This window comes from Bos taurus, chromosome 9, assembly GCF_002263795.3.
Source record: "Bos taurus isolate L1 Dominette 01449 registration number 42190680 breed Hereford chromosome 9, ARS-UCD2.0, whole genome shotgun sequence".
Taxonomy (NCBI): Eukaryota; Metazoa; Chordata; class Mammalia; order Artiodactyla; family Bovidae; genus Bos; species Bos taurus.
This window is the reverse complement of record NC_037336.1, coordinates 26,308,912-26,331,896: the sequence shown is the minus strand read 5'-3', so window position 1 is coordinate 26,331,896 and position 22,985 is coordinate 26,308,912. Positions and strand designations below refer to the sequence as shown.

Here is a 22,985-nt window from a genome sequence, read left to right as displayed (position 1 = left end):
TGTCGGACTCTGTGTGACCCCATAGACAGCAGCCCACCAGGCTCCCCCGTCCTTGGGATTCTCCAGGCAAGAATACTGGAGTGGGTTGCCATTTCCTTCTCCAATGCATGAAAGTGAAAAGTGAAAGTGAAGTCGCTCAGTCGTGTCCGACTCTTAGCAACCCCATGGACTGCAGCCTACCAGGCTCCTCCATCCATGGGATTTTCCAAGCAAGAGTACTGGAGTGGGGTGCCATATTATAAATACTCAGAAATGTATGACAAATAAAACCATCCTCCCCATTTGTTCACCCTCTATTCTCTCCCCTGGGAAAACCCTACTCATCCTTCCATGTGTGTCCTTCCAGAAAACACTGGCACGCAGAACAGTTCATGTATACAAAGCTCTCTGAGTGACCTTCAAAAATGTACAGACGTGAAACTCTGTACATACTGCACTTTGCTTTTGTTCACTTACTATGTTCTCTATGCCTACTGCATTCTTTTTAACAGGTGCAGTTTATTCCATTAGATGGAGCACTGTGATTTATCTAACTACATCCCTATTGGTCAACATTAAACGAATTTAGGCTGTCATTGCTTTTGTTGTTCACAAATTAAGAGTTTTTTGTATTGTATTATTTTGTTTGTTTCAGAATAGGCAATATATGCACTTGAAAACAGAGAAGGCGATGGCACCCCACTCCAGTACTCTTGCCTGGAAAATCCTACAGGTGGAGGAGCCTGGTGGGCTGCAGTCCATGGGGTCGCAAAGAGTCTGACACAACTGAGAGACTTCACTTTCACTTTTCCCTTTCCTGCATTGGAGAAGGAAATGGCAACCCACTCCAGTGTTATTGCCTGGAGAATCCTGGGGACAGCGGAGCCTGGTGGGCTGCCATCTATGGGGTCGCACAGAGTTGGACATGACTGAAGCGACTTAGCAGCAGCAGCAGCAGCAGCACTTGATAAAGTGAAAAATTGCTCAGTCATGCCTGACTCTTTGAGACCCCATTGACTGGGCCCCACCAGGCTTCCCTGTCCATGGGATTCCCTAGGCAAGAATACTGGAGTCGGTTGCCATGCCCTCCTCCAGGGGATCTTCCCAAACCAGGGATCGAACCCAGGTCTCCTGCATTGCAGGCAGATTCTTTACAGTCTAAGCCACCACGGAAGCCCAAGAAGACTGGAGTGGGTAGCCTACCCCTTCTCCAGGAGTTCTTCCCAACCCAGGAATCAAATCAGGAACTCCAGCATTGCAGGTGGATTCTTTACCAGCTGAGCTACCAAGGTTGGTTCCCTGTAAAAACAATCCCTCTCACACTCCTGTTTTCTAACACCATGCTTGCCCTTTTGAAGGCACCCATAGTTATACATGCCATAAGAGCATCTTGCTTTTTCACACTTAATAAAACTCCTCAAATACCTTTCTATAGCAGCACTCATAGTCTTCAGTGAAATCTTCCATAGTCTATCCATTATCACTAGCTCCAGGAAGAACTGAGGCCTTAAAGAAAGGACATTTTGGTGGGAATTTTTGATTTTGCTTATTTCCAAAGTAAAAGAAATGTACTTGAATTCAAAAGTCTAGAATTCAGATCTTAGTAAGATACCGAAGAGTTATTAATGAAAATCAAAGTGATCTACGTCCTATGTCACCCATTCAAGGACCTAACAACACTCCCTACAGAGAAACTCTTCCTTGAGTCTATTCTCAGTACACTTTCCAGCAATTTAAGCATATTGACAATTACTTTGTCCTCAGTGAAGACAGAATAGCTCCCTTATCACTCCCCAAATGGTGATACACATGTCTTTAAAAAAATCTCTGCCATATGGGTTTCCATTTGTTTCTTAATATTTCAAAATAACCCCAACCTTCGATATAACAATTTGGAAAGAGAAACATTTACACCTAGAAATGAAGCAAAGAGTATCACGTGTGGGTACTTTCTAAGATGGGGCACACGCAAAATGAAGAGTGTTCCTGACAGATGCAGTATGTGTATAAGGTGTGGTCAGCCAGGGAGGTAAAACCTGCTCCATCTTTATCAAAAAGAAGAAACTGATAACCAAGGGTTTCTGGAGAGTATCTATGTATGCAAATTTCAATAACGATTCGAAAAAGGATTTATAGTATCTTTTTCTCTAACTTTGGAAAATGCTTAACGGTGCAAATCTCATAGACAAGCTTTGCAATATATCACTATTCTTTTGTAAATTTCTCAGTGCATCAAGAATTAATTGCCCACCTTTCACAAATAATGCTTGCTAGAGTATTCTCACATTATCCACCATACATTTCACCTATAAATGTTCATCCATGTGCAGTTGTACAGATCGCAAAATTTCCAACTGGCATTATCAATGACTTTGAACCTATCCTCTTTCCCAGCTGTATAAATCAACTTATATGTATTGAGGATTTACTATGTACCATAAATCTGATGGAATACAAAGGAACTTTAAGACTGAGAGATATGCCTTAGTGAACATAAAGAATTAATAATCCATGGTAAATATGCAGTGAGTGGCACAGATATGCATGCTGATCAGAACCATTTATGGCTAAAAATAAATAGTCTGAATTTCAGTGATTTGTGTCTTTTGCACGTTCCTGTGATTTCACTATGCAAATAAGAGTGAATGGTCTTAGTGAGGAAAAAATACCCCTGATGAAGATAGGCACTTACATTATGAAAAAACTTACAAACTGTTCATACTCTGGTACCATTAAGTAGTAGAAAGAACAAAGCAGGCAAATGCAGAAAATGTAAAATTCATTTTGCTCTGATTTTTTTCTATCTCCCCTTGTATCTACCCTCTGAGCCTACAGGAGGGGGGCAGGAGAAGGAAAAGGGGCATAGACCAATATAAGTTGCAACTAATTATGCAAATGATTTTATCTTTTTGTACTGTCTTACTTTCAAAATAGTTGGAAGAATCAGAAACCCCTATCCTGGTTCCAGCGGGATCATGCAAGAGGTCTTCACACAAGCATGTATTAAGTAGTCCTAGAAGACTTGGACCAAAGGGGGGCTGAAAAGTCAAAATGAAAAAAAAATTGTCTATTTCAAGTATCAGAAAAAAATTCATTCACATTCATGTTACACACACTTGAAAGATGAGACTGAGAAGCTAAGGTGAGTGCTCCTCAGGTAGTAAAAGCAGTAACTGCCATTCTGGTGCTACTGCAAGGAGACCTGGGTGGGAACTAGTAAATCTAAAATTATGACTGGATCTTGAATAAACTGCACAGCTAAGTGCAATTTTCTTCTCTTTTCAATTATTTCAGACACCTCACCTCTAATAGTTTCTGAGATTCTTCCTAAGCACAGCAGGCCCAAAGTCTACCCTTCCAGAGCCGGTCAGAGTCCAAATGCCAAATATCTGTATTGGGAGTGAGAGGTGGCCAAAGGGGAACCACATGCAGAAGAAAGATGAAAGGGAGATAGATGCTACACTGTGAAGATTTAGACCAACCGACCAAGAGTGCAAGGGGCCACCCCAGGTCCAGGCATGCTGCATCTGCCAGGGCATCCACTACACGTGGCTTCCTGTCCACTCAAAGTCCCCCGCTCACCAGAAAGGCTAGCATATGCCGGGGAGAACGATGATCTTCAGGGCCCTGCCCTGCTTCAGAGACTGAGAATTGAGTCCCAGTGTGGGGACATACTTCTGCCATCAGGAAAGTTTCCAGGTGCAGACATCAATCTGCAGAGTGGCAAAGTGGGGATGTGGGGGTAGGGGCAGCTGGCACTGCCATGTATCTCAGGCCAGGTCCACACCGTTGGCCCCTCTTCCCACGTGGGTTGGGGTGGTGTTGAGGCAAAGGAACTCCATCAGTGCTCTGCTCACATGCACAGGAGGGCTTTGGAAGAAACTCCCTCTAGGGCCTGCACGCTTTATCAAAGTCTCTGCCCCCAGAATCTCCAGCCTTTGAAAGTGGCCAGAGTAGAGAAGGTGTTTTCCTTTTAAAGAGGGATATGTAATAATAATATTTGCCATGCCAGAATGAAAAGATAAGGCATGAGATCAAGTTGATGGGTTCAACCCACCGGTCACTATATTCCATAGGACGGAATCTCTCCAAGATTTTTTCCATGTCGTCTCCACTCCTGCAATAGGGTGCCAGGAACCCTATTCCCAAGAAATGTATTGTGATAGGCAAAAGGGCTGCTCAGAGGAACAGCTGCAGACCTGCTGCGCAGCTGCTCAGTCCCACCCATACCTGCTGAGCCAATACGCTCGTCATGTATTTGCTCCCTTAGAAAACCGCTCCTTGGGTCCTGCTCTCAGGATGCCAACTGGACGAGTTGTGTGCAGGTGGTGTATCTTGAATATTTTAACTTTTTTAATATAAATATTCTGGTTTTCATCTAAGGCACATTCCTACATGGTAGTCTCAGGGATAAGAAGGCAGTGGCCCTGGGTCTGCTCACCAGGACCCTTTATTGCTCTCATCACAGAGAACAACTTCTTGGAGTATACAGCCTGCTGAACCACCTCATTGTTGCCAAGCACAGCTGGCTTTTCTGCAACGGTGTCCTCTTTTTTTTTTTTCTTTATTTATTGATATATTTATTTGTGGCTGTGCTGGGTCTCTGTTGTTGTGTGGGCTTTTCTCTGGTTGCTTTGAGTAGTGGGGGCTACTCTCTGGTTGCAATGTGCGAGCTTCTCACTGCAGTGGCTTCTATTATTGAGGAGGACAGGCTCTAGGCACCAGGGCCTCTCTGGTGGCACTCCCGACTCTACAGCACAGGCTCCAAAGCTGCGGTGCACAGGCTTAGCCACTGCACACAGTGGGATCTTTCCAGATCAAGGCCTGAACCACCTTAGCAGGCGAATTCTTTACCACGAAGCCACCAGGGAAGCCCCTCAAGCGCCCTCTTGAAATCTCTCCACCTTCACTGTTTCCTGGGAGGCTAGGTTTTAACTCGGTTAACCCATCTCCTACTCTTGGAAGACTGGAAATTGGTCTGAACAGGAAAAGGTAGGGGAGAGAGGTTAGGAGAAGCCGAGGCAGGTGAAAGGCATCGAGAAAAAGCAGAGACTGGATGCCAGTTGCCTATGCAATAAAGGCCTCCTGTTCCAGGGCCTCTCATCACGGGACACAGCCCTCACTCTGCACATCAGATCCATCCTTCACTGGATGGAGCCAGGCCTACTGTACACAATAGGCAGTGTGAGTATGAGTGTGCATGTGTGTGTATTTTAATGTGAGTTGGGAAGGGCAGATTCTAAGAATTATACCTTTGGACTCATCCTGTATGAACAGTATGAAAAGGCAAAAAGATAGGACACTGAAAGGTGAACTCCCCATGTCAGTAGGTGCCCAATATGCTACTGAAGATCAGTGGAGAAATAACTCGGGAGGTTGAAGAGACAGAGGCAGAGCAAAAACAACACCCAGATGTGGATGTGACTGGTGATGGAAGTAAAGTCCAACGCTGTAAAGAGAAAAACGGCATAGGAACCTAGAATGTTAAGTCCATGAATCAAGGCAGATTGGAAGTGGTCAAATAGGAAATGGCGAGAGTGAACACTTTTAGGAATCAGCAAACTAAAATGGATTGGAATGGGTGAATTTATATTCAATTGGGTATATCTTTCCTTTTCTCCTTTGCCTCTTGCTTCTTTTCTTTTCTTAGCTATTTGTAAGGCATCCTCAGACAACCATTTTGCCTTTTTGCATTTCTTTTTCTTGGGGATGGTCTTGATCCTAGCCTCCTATACAAGGTCATAGACCTCTGTCCATAGTTCATCAGGCACTCTGTCTATCAGATCTAATCCCTTGAATAATCCCCAGAAGACCATTATATCTACTACTGTGGGCAGGAATCCCTTAGAAGAAATGGAGTAGCCATCATAGTCAAGAAAAGAGTTCAAAATGCAGTACTTGGATGCAATCTCAAAAACGACAGAACGATCTCTGTTTCCAAGGCAAACCTTTCAATACCACAGTAATCCAAGTCTATGCCCCAACCAGTAATGCTAAAGAAGCCGAAGTTGAATGTTCTACGAAGACCAACAAGACCTTTTAGAACTAACACCCAAAAAAGATGTCCTTTTCATTATAGGGGACTGGAAAGCAAAAGTAGGAAGTCAAGAAATATCTGGAGTAACAGGCAAATTTGGCCTTGGAGTATGGAATGAAGCAGGACAAAGGCTAATAGAGTTTTGCCAAGAGAACACACTGGTCATAGCAGATACCCTCTTCCAACAACACAAGAGAAGACTCTACACGTGGACATCACCAGATGGTCAACACCAAAATCAGATTGATTATATTCTTTGCAGCCAAAGATGGAGAAACTCTATACAGTCAGCAAAAACAAGACTGGGAGCTGACTGTGGCTCAGATCATGAACTCGTTATTGCTAAATTCAGACTTAAATTGAAGAAAGTAGGGAAAACCACTAGACCATTCAGGTATGACCTAAGTCAAATCCCTTACCATTATACACTGGAATACGATTATACAGTGAAAGTGACAAATCGATTCAAGGGATTAGATCTGATAGACAGAGTGCCTGATGAACTATGGACAGAGGTCTATGACCTTGTATAGGAGGCTGGGATCAAGACCATCCCCAAGAAAAAGAAATGCAAAAAGGCAAAATGGTTGTCTGAGGATGCCTTACAAATAGCTAAGAAAAGAAAAGAAGCAAGAGGCAAAGGAGAAAAGGAAAGATATACCCAATTGAATGCAAAGTTCCAAAGAATAGCAAGGAGAGATAAGAAAGCCTTCCTCGGTGATCAATGCAAAGAAATAGAGGAAAACAACAGAATGGAAAAGACTAGAGATCTGTTCAAGAAAATTAGAGATACCAAGGGAACATTTCATGCAAAGATGGGCTCAATAAAGGACAGAAATGGTATGGACCTAACAGAAGCAGAAGATATTAAGAGGTGGCAAGAATACACAGAAGGACTGTACAAAAAAGGTCTTCATGACCCAGATAATCATGATGATATGATTACTCACCTAGAGCCAGATATCCTGGAATGTGAAGTCAGGTGGGCCTTAGAAAGCATCACTACGAACAAAGCTAGTGGAGGTGATGGAATTCCAGCTGAGCTATTTCAAATCTTAAAAGATGATACTGTGAAAGTGCTGCACTCAATATGCCAGCAAATTTGGAAAACTCAGCTGCTGCTGCTGCTGCTGCTAAGTCGCTTCAGTCGTGTCCGACTCTGTGCGACCCCATAGACGGCAGCCCACCAGGCTCCCCCGTCCCTGGGATTCTCCAGGCAAGAACACTGGAGTGGGAAAACTCAGCAGTGGCCTGGAAATGATCAGTTTTCATTTCAATCCCAAAGAAAGGCAATGCCAAAGAATGCTCAAACTACCACACAATTGCACTCATCTCACACACTAGCAAAGTAATGCTCAAAATTCTCCAAGCCAGGCTTCAACAGTACGTGAACTGTGAACTTCCAAATGTTCAAGATGGATTTAGAAAAGGCAGAGGAACCTTCAGAGACGAAATTGCCAATATCTGCTGGATCACTGAAAAAGCAAGAGAGTTCCAGAAAAACATCTACTTCTGCTTTATTGACTATACCAAAGCCTTTGACCGTGTGGATCACAACAAACTGTGGAAAATTCTTCAAGAAATGGGAACACCAGACCACCTGACCTGCCTTTTGAGAAATCTGTATGCAGGTTAGGAAGCAACAGTTAGATTTGGACATGAAACAACAGACTGTTTCCAAATTGGGAAAGGAGTACGTCAAGAGTGTATACCGTCACCCTGCTTATGTAACTTGTATGCAGAGTACATCATGAGAAATGCTGGGCTGGAAGAAGCAGAAGCTGGAATCAAGATTGCCTGGGGAAATATCAATAACCTCATACATGTAGATGACACCACCCTTATGGCAGAAAGCAAAAAAAGAACTAAAGAGCCTCTTAATGAAAGTCAAAGAGGAGAGTGAAAAAGCTGGCTTAAAACTCAAAATTCAGAAAACTAAGATTACGGCATCTGGTTCCATCACTTCATGGCAAATAGATGGTAAAACAGTGGAAACAGTGACAGACTTTATTTCTAGGGGCTCCAAAATCACTGATAATGGTGACTACAGCCATGAAATTAAAAGACGCTTGCTCCTTGGAAGGAAAGCTATGACCAACCTAGACAGCATATTAAAAAGCAGAGACATTACTTTGCCAACAAGTCTGTCTAGTCAAAGCTACGGTTTTTCCAGTAGTCATGGATGGATGTAAGAGTTGGACTATAAAGAAAGCTGAGAGCCAAAGAATTGATGCTTTTTCTTCCTCAACAACTGTAGTGTTGGAAAAGACTCTTGAGAGTCCGTTGGACTGCAAGGATATCCAACCAGTATATCCTAACGGAAATCAGTCCTGAATATTCATTGCAAGGACTGATGCTGAAGCTGAAACTCCAATACTCTGGCCACCTGATACGAAGAACTGACTCATTTGAAAAGACTCTGATGCTGGGAAAGATTGAAGGGGGGAGAAGGGGATGACAGAGGATGAGATGGTTGGATGGCATCACTGACTCAGTGGAAGTGAGTTTGAGCAAGCTCGGGGAGTTTGTGATGGACAGGGAAGCTCTGCATGCTGCAGTCCATGGATTTATAAAGAGTCAGCAATGACAGTGAATGAACTGAACTGACTGTAGGACTTCACAAGTTACTGATTCGGTGACTACTGGCTGGCCTACTTAGTGTGGCAAACCACACTAAATTCCACCTCTTTGTGTGGAAAGATGTGTTGGTCTTTCTCCACTGTTTGCAAATTTCTATGGAGTAGTTCCTACTACCCAATGGGGTGTATATGTTCCAAGAGAAAACGAACCTTTAACACACTCTGAAAAAGTGTTAACTCCAAAGCTAAAATTTTAGTAGTTCTCTTATTCCCAACTCATTTTTTAAAAGGAAAGCTTTGGATTCTCCTATACAGTTATCTGGCTACCTAACTACCAACAAGATTCATATCAAAGGTCAGCAAAATTTTCTTGTTAAAGGATCAGATGGTAAAGATTTTAGGCTCTGCTCACTATAACAGTCTATCGATACAACTCAAATGTGCTTTTGTGACTTGAAAACAACCACAGATGTGATAAAAATGAATCAGCTGTGTTTCAGTAAAACATTTACAAAAGTAGGCAGCTGACTGGAGTTAGCCCATGGGCTATAGTTTGCTGCCTTCTGATGTAGACTAAATATATGCTGGAAGAGGGATCTGTGGTCTTGTAATGTTGCCGATATCAAGATGGGACCAAGATTTCTTGTAAACGTAAAAACCCCTCTTTAGTTCCTCCAAGAGTCTGGTTGTTGCATATTTTATTTTAAATACAAGTATACACCTAAGACCAAAATATTCAGAGTTTGAATAAATAGGCAGAGAAAAACATTATGCTGTGACCCTCAGATCAAACAATGTTCATGCCTTCATTAATTTATTTTACACATATTTAGGGGATACCTATGTTATAAATTACTGTGCTAAATATTACACAGGATGCATATGGGTAAGATTTAGACTCTTTCATCAGAAAGTTAAGACCCCAACAGGGAAAAATAACACAGTCATAAGTATATATAATGTAAGATATACAAAGTAACATGTCACAAAAGAAATAAAAATACATTTTTCTAGATGAGGGAGAAATTATTCTTGATTGACTTAAGGAAATGTAGAGCTTTGAGAGAGAGATCAAAGTCCTTTTCATGAAGGAAATATGATATATGTACCAGATATTTTAGTCCTAGGCAAGTAGATTTTAGAAAGGCAATATTGAGAGGACATAAAAAACAAAGAAAACAACATAAACAAAAGTCCAATAGTGGAAAAAAAGCAGAGACTGTATGGGCTAAAAATGAATAATTTGTGCGATCTGAAGCTTTATACCGTTTTTGAACCCTATTGAAGAAAAAAAATACATTACGTACAAAAATGAATAACATGTTTGTAATGAGAAGTCACAACAAATGAGAAACTTTTTAAAGCAAGCAAATACTACAAATATCACAAGATCCAGACACTATGGAACACCTGAATTATGTTACCACCTAACACACCTCTCCCTGGTGACTGGCTATCCTCATCAATCCTGTCTCCACAGGACAAAGAAGATAACTCAGGCTTTCCTCTAGCACAGTTGATCTTCCTGTGTTTACTTGCAATAGTATATAAAAGTTTCTTTCAGCTTCACAAATTATCTACTAATAATGGGTAAAATTTTAGGACAGCTGTCAAATTTAGGAAACTCTTCCTGTGATATTTCAGGTCATTTCAAAGCTTTCTGTGCAGTGACTAATTGGAAATATTCCTTGGACTGATGATAAATCTATCGTGAGTCACTGATGTCCTCATGTAGTGGTATATCACTACATGTTTTATGTTATTTTTGTTAGAGGAAGTATTACATGTCAAGAATTTCAATCTTTTATCAATGTGCTCATACGTCAAGTATTACATGTCAAGAATTTCAATCTTTTATCAATGTGCTCATACATCATGCTTCATCATCAATCAGATTATTAAACAGTTTAAGAACCTATTCAGTGGGGACCTTGCTGGTGGTCCAGTGGCTAAGACTCTGCACTCCCAATACAGGGGGTCCCAGTTCAATTCCTGGTCAGGGAACTAGATCCCACATGCCACAACATAGAGTTCAGATGCCAACACAATGAAGATTAAAGATACCAAGTTAAGATCTAGCGCAGCCAAACAAATAAAAAGGACCTATCCATTAAGTTCATTTGCAAAGTAGTTCTTTCCCTTAGTGAATTTAGAGAGCAAACACATATGATGAAAAAGCCTTCAGAAAGGTAATATCTGTTGTCCACTGAACACTGAATAGCTTTAATTATAAATTATGTATTTCTGCAGTTTGGTGATTTTATTACCTCTTTCAATAATCAACTGCACTAGTAGCACTTCAGTTGTTTTAAATGTTTAAAAAATTTAAATTAAGTACGTACCAACTTACAAGCTCATAACATTAATACTACACCCACGTGATGAATAACAAAATTTATCATGATATATTTTTAGTGCCATCTAGTGTTTAAAGGGCTTCATAGAGTAAAGTGAAAGTCGCTCAGCTGCATCTGACTCTTTGGGACTCCATGGATTTATACAGTCCATGGAATTCTCCAGGCCAGAATACTGGAGTGGGTAGCCTTTCCCTTCTCCAGGGGATCTTCCCAACCCAGGGATCAAACCCAGGTCTTCTGCATTGCAGGAGGATTCTTTACCAGCTGATCCACCAGGAAAGCCCTCACAGAGTAAATATTTATCTATTTATCATAGAGTAAGTAAACATGCAAACAATTTAGTTTTAAAATTTGTGTCAACATATATTCTTCAATTCTATATCCCAGTCATTCCATCTAAGATTTAAATCTGACAATAAAAGAATTGTAAGATTATGTGAGCTTACAGAAACTGTCATGAAATAAAAGGAATTAAGTCATCCCTTCACTAATTTTATAGGAGATGTCACTCAGGACAACAGCTATGTAAGACAGACAGGCAAGAATATCCAATGAAGTAAAGAAAACCTCACCAATAAATGGTGCTGGAAGAACTAGACAGCTACATGTTTAAAAAAAAATGAAATTAGAACGTTCCCTAACACCATACACAAAAATAAACTCAAATGGATTAAAGACCTAAATGTAAGGCCAGAAGCTATAAAACTCCTAGAGAAAAACATAGGAAAACATTCTTTGACATAAATCACAGCAAGATCCTCTTTGACCCACCTCCTAGAGTAATGGAAATAAAAACAAAAGGGACCTAATTAAAATTAAAAGCTTTTACACAGCAAAGGAAACAATTAATGAAGTTAAAAGCCAATTCTCAGAATAGGAGTTGCAAGCAAAGCAACTGACAAAAGATTAATCTCCAAAATATACAAGCAGCTCATGCAGCTCAATATCAGAAAAACAAACAACCAATCAAAAAATGGGCAGATCTAAACAGACATTTCTCCAAAGACACAGATGGCTAACAAACACACGAAAAGATGCTCTACATCACTCATTATTAGAGAAACGCAAATCAAAACTACAATGAGGTACCACTTCACATCGGTCAGAATGCTGCTGCTGCTGCTGCTAAGTCGCTTCAGTCGTGTCCAACTCTGTGCGACCCCATAGAGGGCAGCCCACCAGGCTCCCCCGTCCCTGGGATTCTCCAGGCAAGAACACTGGAGTGGGTCGCCATTTCCTTCTCCAATGCAGGAAAGTTAAAAGTGAAAGTGAAGTCACTCAGTCGTGTCTGACTCTTAGCGACCCCATGGACTACAGCCCACCAGGCTCCTCCGTCCATGGGATCTTCCAGGCAAGAGTACTGGAGTGGGGTGCCATTGCCTTCTCCACTGGTCAGAATGGCCATCACCAAAAAATCTACAAACAATAAATATTGGAGAGGATGTGGAGAAAAGAGGATGTGGAGAGGATGTAGAGAACCCTCTAGCATTGTTGGCGGGAATGCAAATTGATACAACCACTATGGAAAATAACATGGAGATTTCTTTAAAAACTAGAAATAAAACTACCTTATGACCCAGCAATCCCATTACTGGGCATATACCCTGAGAAAACCGTAATTCAAAAAGACACGTGTACCAAACTGTTCACTGCAGCACTATTTACAATTGCCGGGACATGGAAGCACCCTACACATCCATCGACAGATGAATGGACAGATGTGGTACAAATGTACAACGGAACATTACTCAGCTGTAAAAAGAAAGGCAATTGAGTCAGGTGAACTGAGGTGGATGAACCTAGAGCATGTTATATAGAGTGAAGTTAAGTCAGAAAGAGAAAAACAAATATCCTATATTAACACATACATATGGAATCTAGACGGAGAAGGCAATGGCACCCCACTCCAGTACTCTTGCCTGGAAAATCCCATGGATGGAGGAGCCTGGTAGGCTGCAGTCCATGGGTTGCGAAGAGTCAGACACGACTGAGCGATTTCACTTTCACTTTTCCCTTTCCTGCATTGGAGAAGGAAATGGCAACCCACTACAGTGTTCTTGCCTGGAGAATCCCAGGGATGGGGGAGCCTGGTGGCTGCCGTCTATGGGGTCACACAGAGTCAGACACGACCGAAGTGACTTAGCAGCAGCATGCAATCTAGAAAAATGGTACTGATGAACCTATTTGCAGGGAAGGAATGGACCCAAAGGTGAGGACAGTCTTGTGAACAAGGAGGGGAAGGAGAGGGTGGGACACATCCAGAGAGTAGCACTAACATATACACACCAGCATGTGTACCACAGCTAGCTAGTGGGAAGCAGCTGTTTAGCACAGGGAGCTTAAACGGGTGCTCTTGTGATGACCTAGAGAGGTGGGGTGGGGGGAGGTGGGAGGAAGGCTCAGGAGGGAGGGGATATATGTATACTTAGGGCTAATTCATATTTTGTGCAGCAGAAACCAACACAACATTGTAAAGCAATTATCCTCCAATTTAAACACACACACACACACAAAGGGACTCGTTTTCATTAAAATGCCCAGATAAAATGTTTCATACAGTCTTAGGTCTAGAAGGATATGTTTGAATCAAACCAAGTTGAACTTAAACTCTTATGTGTTATCTCCTTAAATTAAATATATATATATATGTTTTATGATTAACTTTATAGCTCTATTAAAAGTTTTATAAAAAGTTTTACTCAGCCACGTGCTGCTGTCCCCGCCGACTCGGCACCATTCCTCATGATGGATGAAAACCGAGCTCAAGGTTGAGAGCCCGCTGCAGTCTACAGCCGGACGCCATGGACTTATTAAGTACTGGATCACATTTGTCAACCACGAAGCCAGGTCCACGTGCTTCGCCCTCCAGGCCGCCCAGCAGGTGCCCCAGCTCGGGGTCCTGCTCCGCTGGGACAGGAACAACCGCTCCAGGCTGAGCCCTGCCATGCTGGACTGCACCTTTCCTGGGCCACCTGCACCTGCCTCAAGGAGGCCAGCTACAACCACTGGCTGACGCTCACGGCCCTCGTTAGCCTGAGCCTGGACAATGAGGGCCAGGAGCTATTCGTGACCTTCAGCTCACTGCCCATGGTGGTGCTCGACGACCACCTGTTCTCCGACTCAAGCATGATCATCTCTGAACCTGCAGGAGGTGACACGGCACTCACAGGCTCTGCAGGAGCTATTCTGGCCGCTCTTGGAAACTCTGGGCCCTTGCTGCTCTGTCTGTATCCTCCGAGTTCCTCTCAACTAACTAACCAGAGCGCGCACGCCGATGACGTCACCCCAGGCACGCGCGCGCACGCACCAGCCGGAGGAGACGTCCCCATGGTGTGGACCGCCAACCCTGAGTGCTTCTGCAAAGTGCTCCTGCGTCTCAATGACACCGCTGAGAGCCTGCTGCGCACCGTCCAGCTGGGCCTGGAAGTGTTGCCCTCCATGCTGTCCAGGGTGGCCAGCATCTTGAAGGGCTGTGCTTTCCTCGGTGGGTACTCACAGACCACGCCACTGCCTGGTACCCTGGAGCTCACTTGGCAGTGCGGTGTTTTTGTGGGTGGAGACGACTATCAGTCGGGCTAGACCAAGGTCAGGTTCGTGCTCACGGACTTCCTTACTGTTTCTGGCCTCAAGACCTTGTCCATCGTGAGCTACACCTGGCAGCAATGACGGGCAGAATCCGTCGGCGCCAACAGTTCCATTCCAAGGAGGTGTCCAAGAGCAGCGTGGTATACGATGTGCTGGTGCACGGTGACGCAGCGCTCTACTTGCAGGGCAAGGAGCCGGGTCACTGCATGGTCATCAAGCACGTGCTATACGTGGGTGACAGCAAGCGTGTTCTGGATTAGTATACAGCAGAACGGATGCTAGGTGGTACCAACAGGCTGGAACTGCACAACACATTCGAGGACTCGCTCCTGGCCAAGCCCCTCACACCGAACCTGGAGCAGCTGCCAAACCATGCCAGCGCGTGATCTTCTGCACAGATGTCAACCCAGAGCTACAGAGCTTCCATCCGGTGCTGTCGCTGTGCAGCTTGGCTTCCTCTTGCAAGCACAGCTTGGGCGATGGGGCAGCCCAATGGCCAACCCACTCTTCCGCCAGCACCAACTGCATTGAGAGTATCTTCAGAGTCTGCGTGGGGCTTCCACTGTAGAACCATGCGCTTCTGGAGCGCGAGATGAAGCGCCCTGCCCTCGAGCAAGTTGGGCTTGTGGCCACTGCCCGCCGTGTGCCTTGTGAGAAAGGAGCAGTGCCCGCCTCCCCCAATGGCTTTACTGGTGACACCAATGGGCACTCGCAAGCTGAGGCACCCCAGATGCCCACCACCACCTAAGGCCATGACCATACAGCTCCCCCGTAACTACTCCTATCCCCAGTGCTCCTCAGGACCCCAGAAGAAATAAAGCTAGTGCCATCCCAGGGACAGAGGAGCATGGCCGGTTACAGTCCATGGGGTCACAAAGAGTTGGGCACGACTGAATTGACTTAGCAGGTATTATAAAAAAAAAAATTAAATTAAATAAAAAGTTTTACTTAGTAAATCAGTAGGTTTATGATAATAAAAACCAAATGTTTAAGTTCTTTAATCAAAACACAACTTGCTTGATTTTAGTATTTTATCCATAACAAATAATACCAGGTTAACAAAACAGAAGTTTATTCCAGCTATATTGTTATGTGTGTGTGTGAAACATATAAAAAACCAAAAAAAAAAAAAAAATTCTGCAGTCACAATGAGAAAAAACAAGGGATATGGGTAACAAATTTGTTCTTTCCCTTCTTTTTACTATTAATTCACTATCTAAAGCAGCTGGATTTACATGCTATTAAATTCATATTGCTCTTAGAATCAGAGGTTAAGACTGAGACATTGAAAACAATTTACAGCTTTTGAAAAGTGATGCATACTACAGGTACCACAAGATCCACAAAGTATCATCATTATTTTATCCTCAGCTAATTAAAAAAAAAAAAATCAGAGTAGGAAACTGCACTCCCTTAGGCTCACACCAGCCTTTGTAAGGATGCAGCAATGCCCCGAAACAAGGATTCTCACTGGATGAAAGTTAGTGCTTTTAAGTTGAAGTCATGCTCCCAACCTGGGTCCTAAGGAGACTCAGGCACACGTAACCCATGTCTCAGTTTGCTTGTGTCTGCAGAGGCAGTCACTCCCAGAATGCTCAATCTAGGCCAAGCCTGCACAGGCCAGGAGCCACTCTGCCAAGTATGATAAGACTGTCTTTATGGTCGCCCAGGAAGTTATGGAAACGAAGGATAAGTTATTTCAAGAAGTTAACAATCAACAGTGTGACATACTGAACACCAGTCGATCTGAAGGGAGGAAAAAGAAATGGGGTAAAAGCCAAGTGAGTGGTGTCTGGCTGGGAATTCCCTTGCTTGACACTGAACCTTGGAGAGCAGCAGTGGCAGCAGGTGTGTGTGGGTGTATGTGCGAATCTGTGCGTATTAACTGGCGGGCAGCACAGATAAGCCACTTTAACTGGTAGACGAATAGAGTACATTTTGCTGTGAATTCCTCTCTGATCCAAAAGTCTATATATCTTTTCTCTCATGTGAGAGGCTCTCAACTAACTTGCTATACCTTCCAGGTACTCAAAAAATATACTCTGAATGATTTTTCCCTTTAAAAATTTCTAGTGCAAAGGAAAAAAATTTTTATGGGTAGAGAGGAAGCAATTTTTACGTCATTGGTTTCTGCTTAATCCAGGTGTTATTAAATCCCGCCTACTGATTAGAGTTTCAATGTGAAAAGAGCTCCCCCAAAATACTTCTTGAATTATTCATCCTTAACCCTAATAGCAATGTGTAATCTGGTTTCAGTGAGTGGTTGATTCCAGTCTGGCAATTCTAACCTACAATCAATTAGAGCTGCTGCTGCTGCTGCTAAGTCGCTTCAGTCATGTCCGACTCTGTGCGACCCCGTGGACTGCAGCCCACCAGGCTTCTCCATCCATGGGATTCTCCAGGCAAGAACACTGGAATGAGTTGCCATTTCCTTCTCCAGCAAATGAAAGTGAAAAGTAAAAGTGAGCACTAGTCCTCAAACTGACTGTAGAAGCACAAACAAGAAAAAATATCACAAATTTGATTTTGTGTTTTGCCCATAAGTCATCATTTTCTTCTCTAATTAACTCATTTAAAATTGTTTCAAATGTGATACAGTGCATTATAAAACCTAAAGTTTTCATTAAAATATTTTAAAACTGCATGCTATTTTAAAATTTTTTCCAAAAATAAGTTTGTTGGAAAGTTACATATTGTACTTTTTTACTTGTAAGAATTACTTTTTATTTAACCCATCTATTATATCTTCTTTTCCATGTAGAATTTCTCAAGCAGAAGAAAACACTTTTTTAAAGAATCATCTAAAAAGCCCCAATCATAACTACTTTCATTAATTCTTCCCAATATTTCACAATTTTCTTTGGACAGAAATTCTTCCTAGTAAACACATATTATATTTTTGAGTATTTATGATATATTCTCAAGATCATACAGGTGCTAATTATCACTTCTATGGCAATCACAGGGCTTCCCAGGTGGTACTAGTAGTAAAGAACCTACCTGCCAATCTGGGAGACATAAGAGACGCAGGTTCAATCCCTGGGTCAGGAAGATCCCTAGAGAAGGAATTGGCAGCCCACTCCAGTAATCTTGACCGGAGAATCCCATAGACAGGAGCCTGATAGATTACAGTTCATGGGGTCGCAGAAAGTCAGACACGAGTGAAGTGACTTAGCAGAGCACAGCATAGCACGTGGCAACCACATTACAATACACAAATGTATCAAATCAGCATGTTAAAATGGTTCATTTTAAATGTCCAGTAGAAAAGAAAATCGTGAGTTGTTTATTTGGCTTAATAGTGTTTGGGTTTTTACCAATTTACAAAATGGTTACAGCAATATATTCAACACATTAGAAAGGATAATCTCAAGGCTTCCCAGGTGGCTCAGAATCTGTGGTAAAGAATCTGCCTGCCAATGGAGGGGACACAGGAGATGTGGGTTCGATCCCTGGGTCGGGAAGATCCCCTAGAGAAGGGAATGACAACCCACTCCAGTATTCTTGCCTGGAAAATCCCATGGACAGAGGAACCTGGAGAGCTACAGTCCACAGGGTCGCAAAGAGTCGGACACAACTGAGTGACACAGCACGCACACAGGCTTTGAATTTATACAGTGTTATATGTCGATTATATTGCAACTTGAAAAAAATACCTGAGATCATTTTCTAAAGTCTTGTACTCAAAGAAATTCAATCTTAGTTCATCATTGCCTTTCATACATGTGAAAAATAAGCTTTAAGATGCCTTGTGAAGCTTTTCTCTATTTGGTAAATAAGTTTTTCTTTTTTCCAGGTCTTCGCTGTAAGCTCTCTAAGACAACGTATTTTATTTACTTAAATATTCATTCATCTGTTCATTTATTTAATATTGAAATCCTTTCTTGACTCTAAAAAAACTTAAAATCTTATCCCTCAAATTACAGATTCAAGGGATAATTTTCAGGATAAAGCACAAAGGAAATCAAAGATAAGAAAACATTTAAAAATTAAATATGAGTGGCATTGTAAGAGGAAGAACAAATGCTTTCAAATATAAGAGTGAATGCTATTGTTCAATTCACCATAAGCTGGTTTCATCATTTAAAGTTCTAAGATTCCTACAATGGTGAAAATCATTAACTGATATACTGGAGCTTAAAGATGGCTGTACCACACAGAGTCTTAATGTTCTCCTGCCCACAGTACTTCAGGGACTCTTGAGGAGGCTGTCGTTGGGTAGTGCCTCGATAGGACACACCCAGTACTGCCTGGAGAGCAGAGGAATGGGATCAGCAGGGTCTTTTTGCTTGAGAGATCAAGCAGCATCATGCAGGGGAAAGTCCCTCTGGAGAAACAGACAAGGCACACATGCTGTGATCAAGCACCGTGAGTCACATCAGAGGGGCAGGAAGCATGCGCTCCCCACTTGGGTGAGGCAACAGGTGATGTGACTGGAAAGGACATTTTATGGACCAAGTGAGCGGTAGGAGTACAGTAGCCTGGAAAATGAACCAAACCAGGTCCTGTGGGCTAGTGAATGGAAACTGTATTGCTACAGGATGACCTGCAAGAGAGAGCATATTTTATGGGCTTTGCCTTTAAACTTACCCCAAACCTGATTGCTCTCAGTTTCTCTGCCTCCATCACCCTGGTCTAAGCCACTGTTTTCTATTTCTGGATCACTGCAATAACCTCCTACCCGACTTCCTGCTCCCACTCTTAAACCCTTCTTGAGTATTTTCACACTGCAGCCAGACAGATCTATTTAAAATATAATTAAGGTCATGGCACTCTTCTACCTAAAATTATTGATAGCTTCCTATTACATTTAGAATAAAGTCAACCTTCCTTACGTTGACATAAGCGGCCCTCCATGTGCTAGTCCCTGGATACATCGGCAACCTCATCTACCACTTTCTTTCCAGTCAAACTGGCCACCCTGTTCTTAAATATATCAGGATCAATAAATAAACCTAACTTGACTTAGCAGCAGCAGCAGGCTTTTACAGTTGCCTTACCCTTTGCCTCAAACATTCTTCTCACTGATACCTGCTTGCTGGAACTCCACTTGAATTGACTCATCAGATATTTAGTGTATCTGAGTGAGGAACTGATGAACCAACAGGATGAAGCTCTTACTGTGGAATCATGACAGAACACTTGCAAGTCAGAAGTCTGCTCAGGTGGATCTATACAGCAGCTCAGTTGGTCTCAGGTAATCGTTTCCCTGCCATCCCCACCAGCAGGCCACCATTATAGATCACCTTATACCTTATTAATGTCTTCTTTTCAATGTCTGATATGACGGCCACCTATCACTCTCTTCTACCATACATGCCTTACCTTTGTTCTTTGTAGCACGTATAGTTATAATTTATACAGTCAGCTCTCCTAATCTGTAAGTTCTACATCCAAGGATTCAACCAATGTGGATCAAAAATGTTTGAAAAATATTAAAGTTCCAAGGAGAAAATTTGAATTTGTAGCATGCTGACAATTATTTACATAGCATTTACATTATATTGGGTATTCTAAGTAATCTAGAGATGATTTTAAATATACAGGAAGATGTGCACAGGTTATACACAAATACTATACCATCTTATGGGCTTCCCCGGTGGCTCGGATGGTAAAGAATCGCCCTGCAATGCAGGAGACCTGGGTTTGATCCCTGGATTAGGAAGATGCCCTGGAGGAGGGCATGGCAACCCACTCCAGTATTCTTGCCTGGGGAATCCCCATGGACAGAGGAACCTGGCCAGCCACAGTCCATGGGGTCACAAAGAGGACATGACTGAGCGACTAAGCACAACAATACCATCTTATATAAGAGACTGGAGCATCTGAGGATATAGGCATTTGGGGTGGGAGATGTTGGAATCAATACCATGCAGATGCCAAGGGATGGCTGTACTTATCTATCTGTGGGTTGACTATCTATGATGGAACTTACATCACTGAAAGGTAGATTCTATGTGCACAGAAACTTTGATTTCTTCCCAGCAGCACCACCCCTTGTGCTTAGAACAGTAATTGGTACTTAAGGTGCTCAATATATACTTGTTGGTTAAAGGAATCACTAAATGAGAAGCTCTCGATATGACAGAGTAATTTACGGAAGGCTAGAGTTTCCAGTTCATAAGCGGAGACTGAACCATGGGAAAATCTATTTGATACAGTCTGATAAAATCCTTTGAGTTCCTGGCACTGCGAACTGACATTTGAATTTGAATGTTTAAAAGTCATCTCAAAGCAAAAGTCTACACTTGATCTTCCCCCGGGACTAGTGTTTCCTGTCTCATTAAATGGTACCACTCCTCTCTCCAAGTGTCCAAGTTCCCTGTGGTCCTCTTTGCTTCCATTAAAATGCTCTTCTTCTTCATCTTGTCGAACACCCACTCCTTAGCTCAGTTAATTTCTACTCATTCTTCAGGTCTGTGATAGGTTATCTTTTACAGAAACAAAAATACTTCCTGTCCCCTGTAAACTTCCCCAGAACCTTGCCTCTTGCTGTAAAGAAGCAGAGCCGCTTTCCCCTTCCTTTGAACCTGGGCTGGCCTTTGTGGCTGCTCTGAGAACAGAATGCAGGAGAAGCAACACCACACAACTTCTGACTGGCTCTGTCCCTCTGACGGTGCTTGACTGGGAACCCAACCATTCATTGTTAGTGGGGAAGTCCTGGCTGTAAGGAGAGACTACTGATGGGTATTCTGGTCAGAAGTCCCTGCCTACAGGCAGCTGAGTGACTGAGCACTCAGAAGACTCTGATTCTAACCTTAGAATCCACCTCCCCACATGCCTCCAACACAAACACAGGGCCTTTGGATAGTCCATTGGAGCCTCCAGACACCATGGAGCAGACAATAAAATACATCTGCTGTGTCCTGACCACACTCATCACCTGCACACAGACCTTATGACCAAAATAAATGTTTGTTTCATGCCACCAAATTGGGCCAATTTTTTACCTAATAATAGGTAACTCAAAGAGATCTCATTCAAAGTTCCAACCCAAAGGAAACCTCCTCTAGCTGGGGCAGAACCTTCTTTCAGAACTCTACATCCCTCTCTTTCAAAGTAAAGTTTTATGTTTGTTTTTGTGATTATTTGACTCTAAATTCTTAAGTATGGTAAGTCTATCTGTTGCTTACTGATTTCCATCTTTTAACTTGATGCCCTAAGTCAAATAAAATCAGAAAGCATGATGTTGAATTTCTATTATTTTAATGTGAGTGCCAAGCCCAGATGACCTGTTGCTCTAGATCTATGACTTTCTTTGGGTGAAAGTCTACCATTCATATACCATTTCTCTTTATTACCATATTTGCAGTATTCTTTTATCTCACTAAGTGACTCCATGTAAAATTTTAAAATACTACTTAACATGTTAATATATACTTTTATTAGTTAATATCTGGATATTAATATTTTAATGCCTTCAATTACCTGGTAGAGATTAAATCACTTAATAATCTCTTATTTCTTATTCATATCCCAAATTTTGTTTCTGTAATTGCTCTGATTTTGTTAGAAAATACAGGATCTGATTATACATATTCCAGGCATTATGAGCATTCATTTCAAGGTTTCCTGATAACCTCTTTTAAGATATGATAGTAAGAACGTGGACATCAGAGGCAGAAATTCCTAGGTTTAAATGCTTTTTGAGCCATTCAACAGTTGTGTGATCTTGGGAAAGAAACTTAAAGCAATTCGATTGCCTTGTGAAAGAGGCCAGGTTGATTATCCTTGTCAGTACAGTATTCCTTTGTATGCCCCCTCATCCCTCGGCGTGAGAACCTCTAAGTGACCAGGTGGCAGTTTATAGTTGCAGGTTCAATGGATCACTTCCTGTATCCTTTGTAGGGACCCCCCCTCCTCCCTCCATCGCCCAGGAACCAGGATCTCCATTCAGCCTAGCAGATCCTATAAGAATGAGAACCATGAGGTCTATAAGTGAGTCACTGGAAGTGGTGGGGAAAGCATCACTTGGCAAATCAGGAATCCAGAAAGAAAAAGCTTTTCTTAGCTTATCTTGACCTGCAAGAGTCCTAAAATTCTTATTTTGAATTACCAGTGAAAAGTCATGTTAGTGACTATAACTATAAAGATAGTGAAAGATACTACTTGCTAACACTATAAAGTGTTATACTTTACACTATAAAGTTTTTCACTATAAAGATAGTGAAAATGTTAGTCTTTCAGTCATATCCGACTCTTTGTGACCCCAGACTCTTCTATCCATGGGATTCTACAGGCAAGAATACTGGAGTGGGTAGCCATGCCCTCCTCCAGGCGATCTTTCCAACACAGGTATCGAACCTGCTTCTCTTACGTCTCCTGTATTGGCAGGTGGATTCTTTACCACTAGCGCCACCTAGGAAGCCCAGAAATCTACCTACTACATTGTTAAAAACCTTGCTGAATGCTTAACATACATTATGATATCTAATTATACTAAAATAA

The 22,985-nt window shown here is 42.3% G+C and overlaps 1 pseudogene; it reads left to right on the top strand.

Moving 5' to 3' along the window:
* Positions 1 to 14,039: 14,039 nt before the first annotated feature.
* Positions 14,040 to 15,534, top strand: LOC787402 (inositol-3-phosphate synthase 1-like; annotated as a pseudogene).
* The last annotated feature ends 7,451 nt before the right edge of the window (positions 15,535 to 22,985 follow it).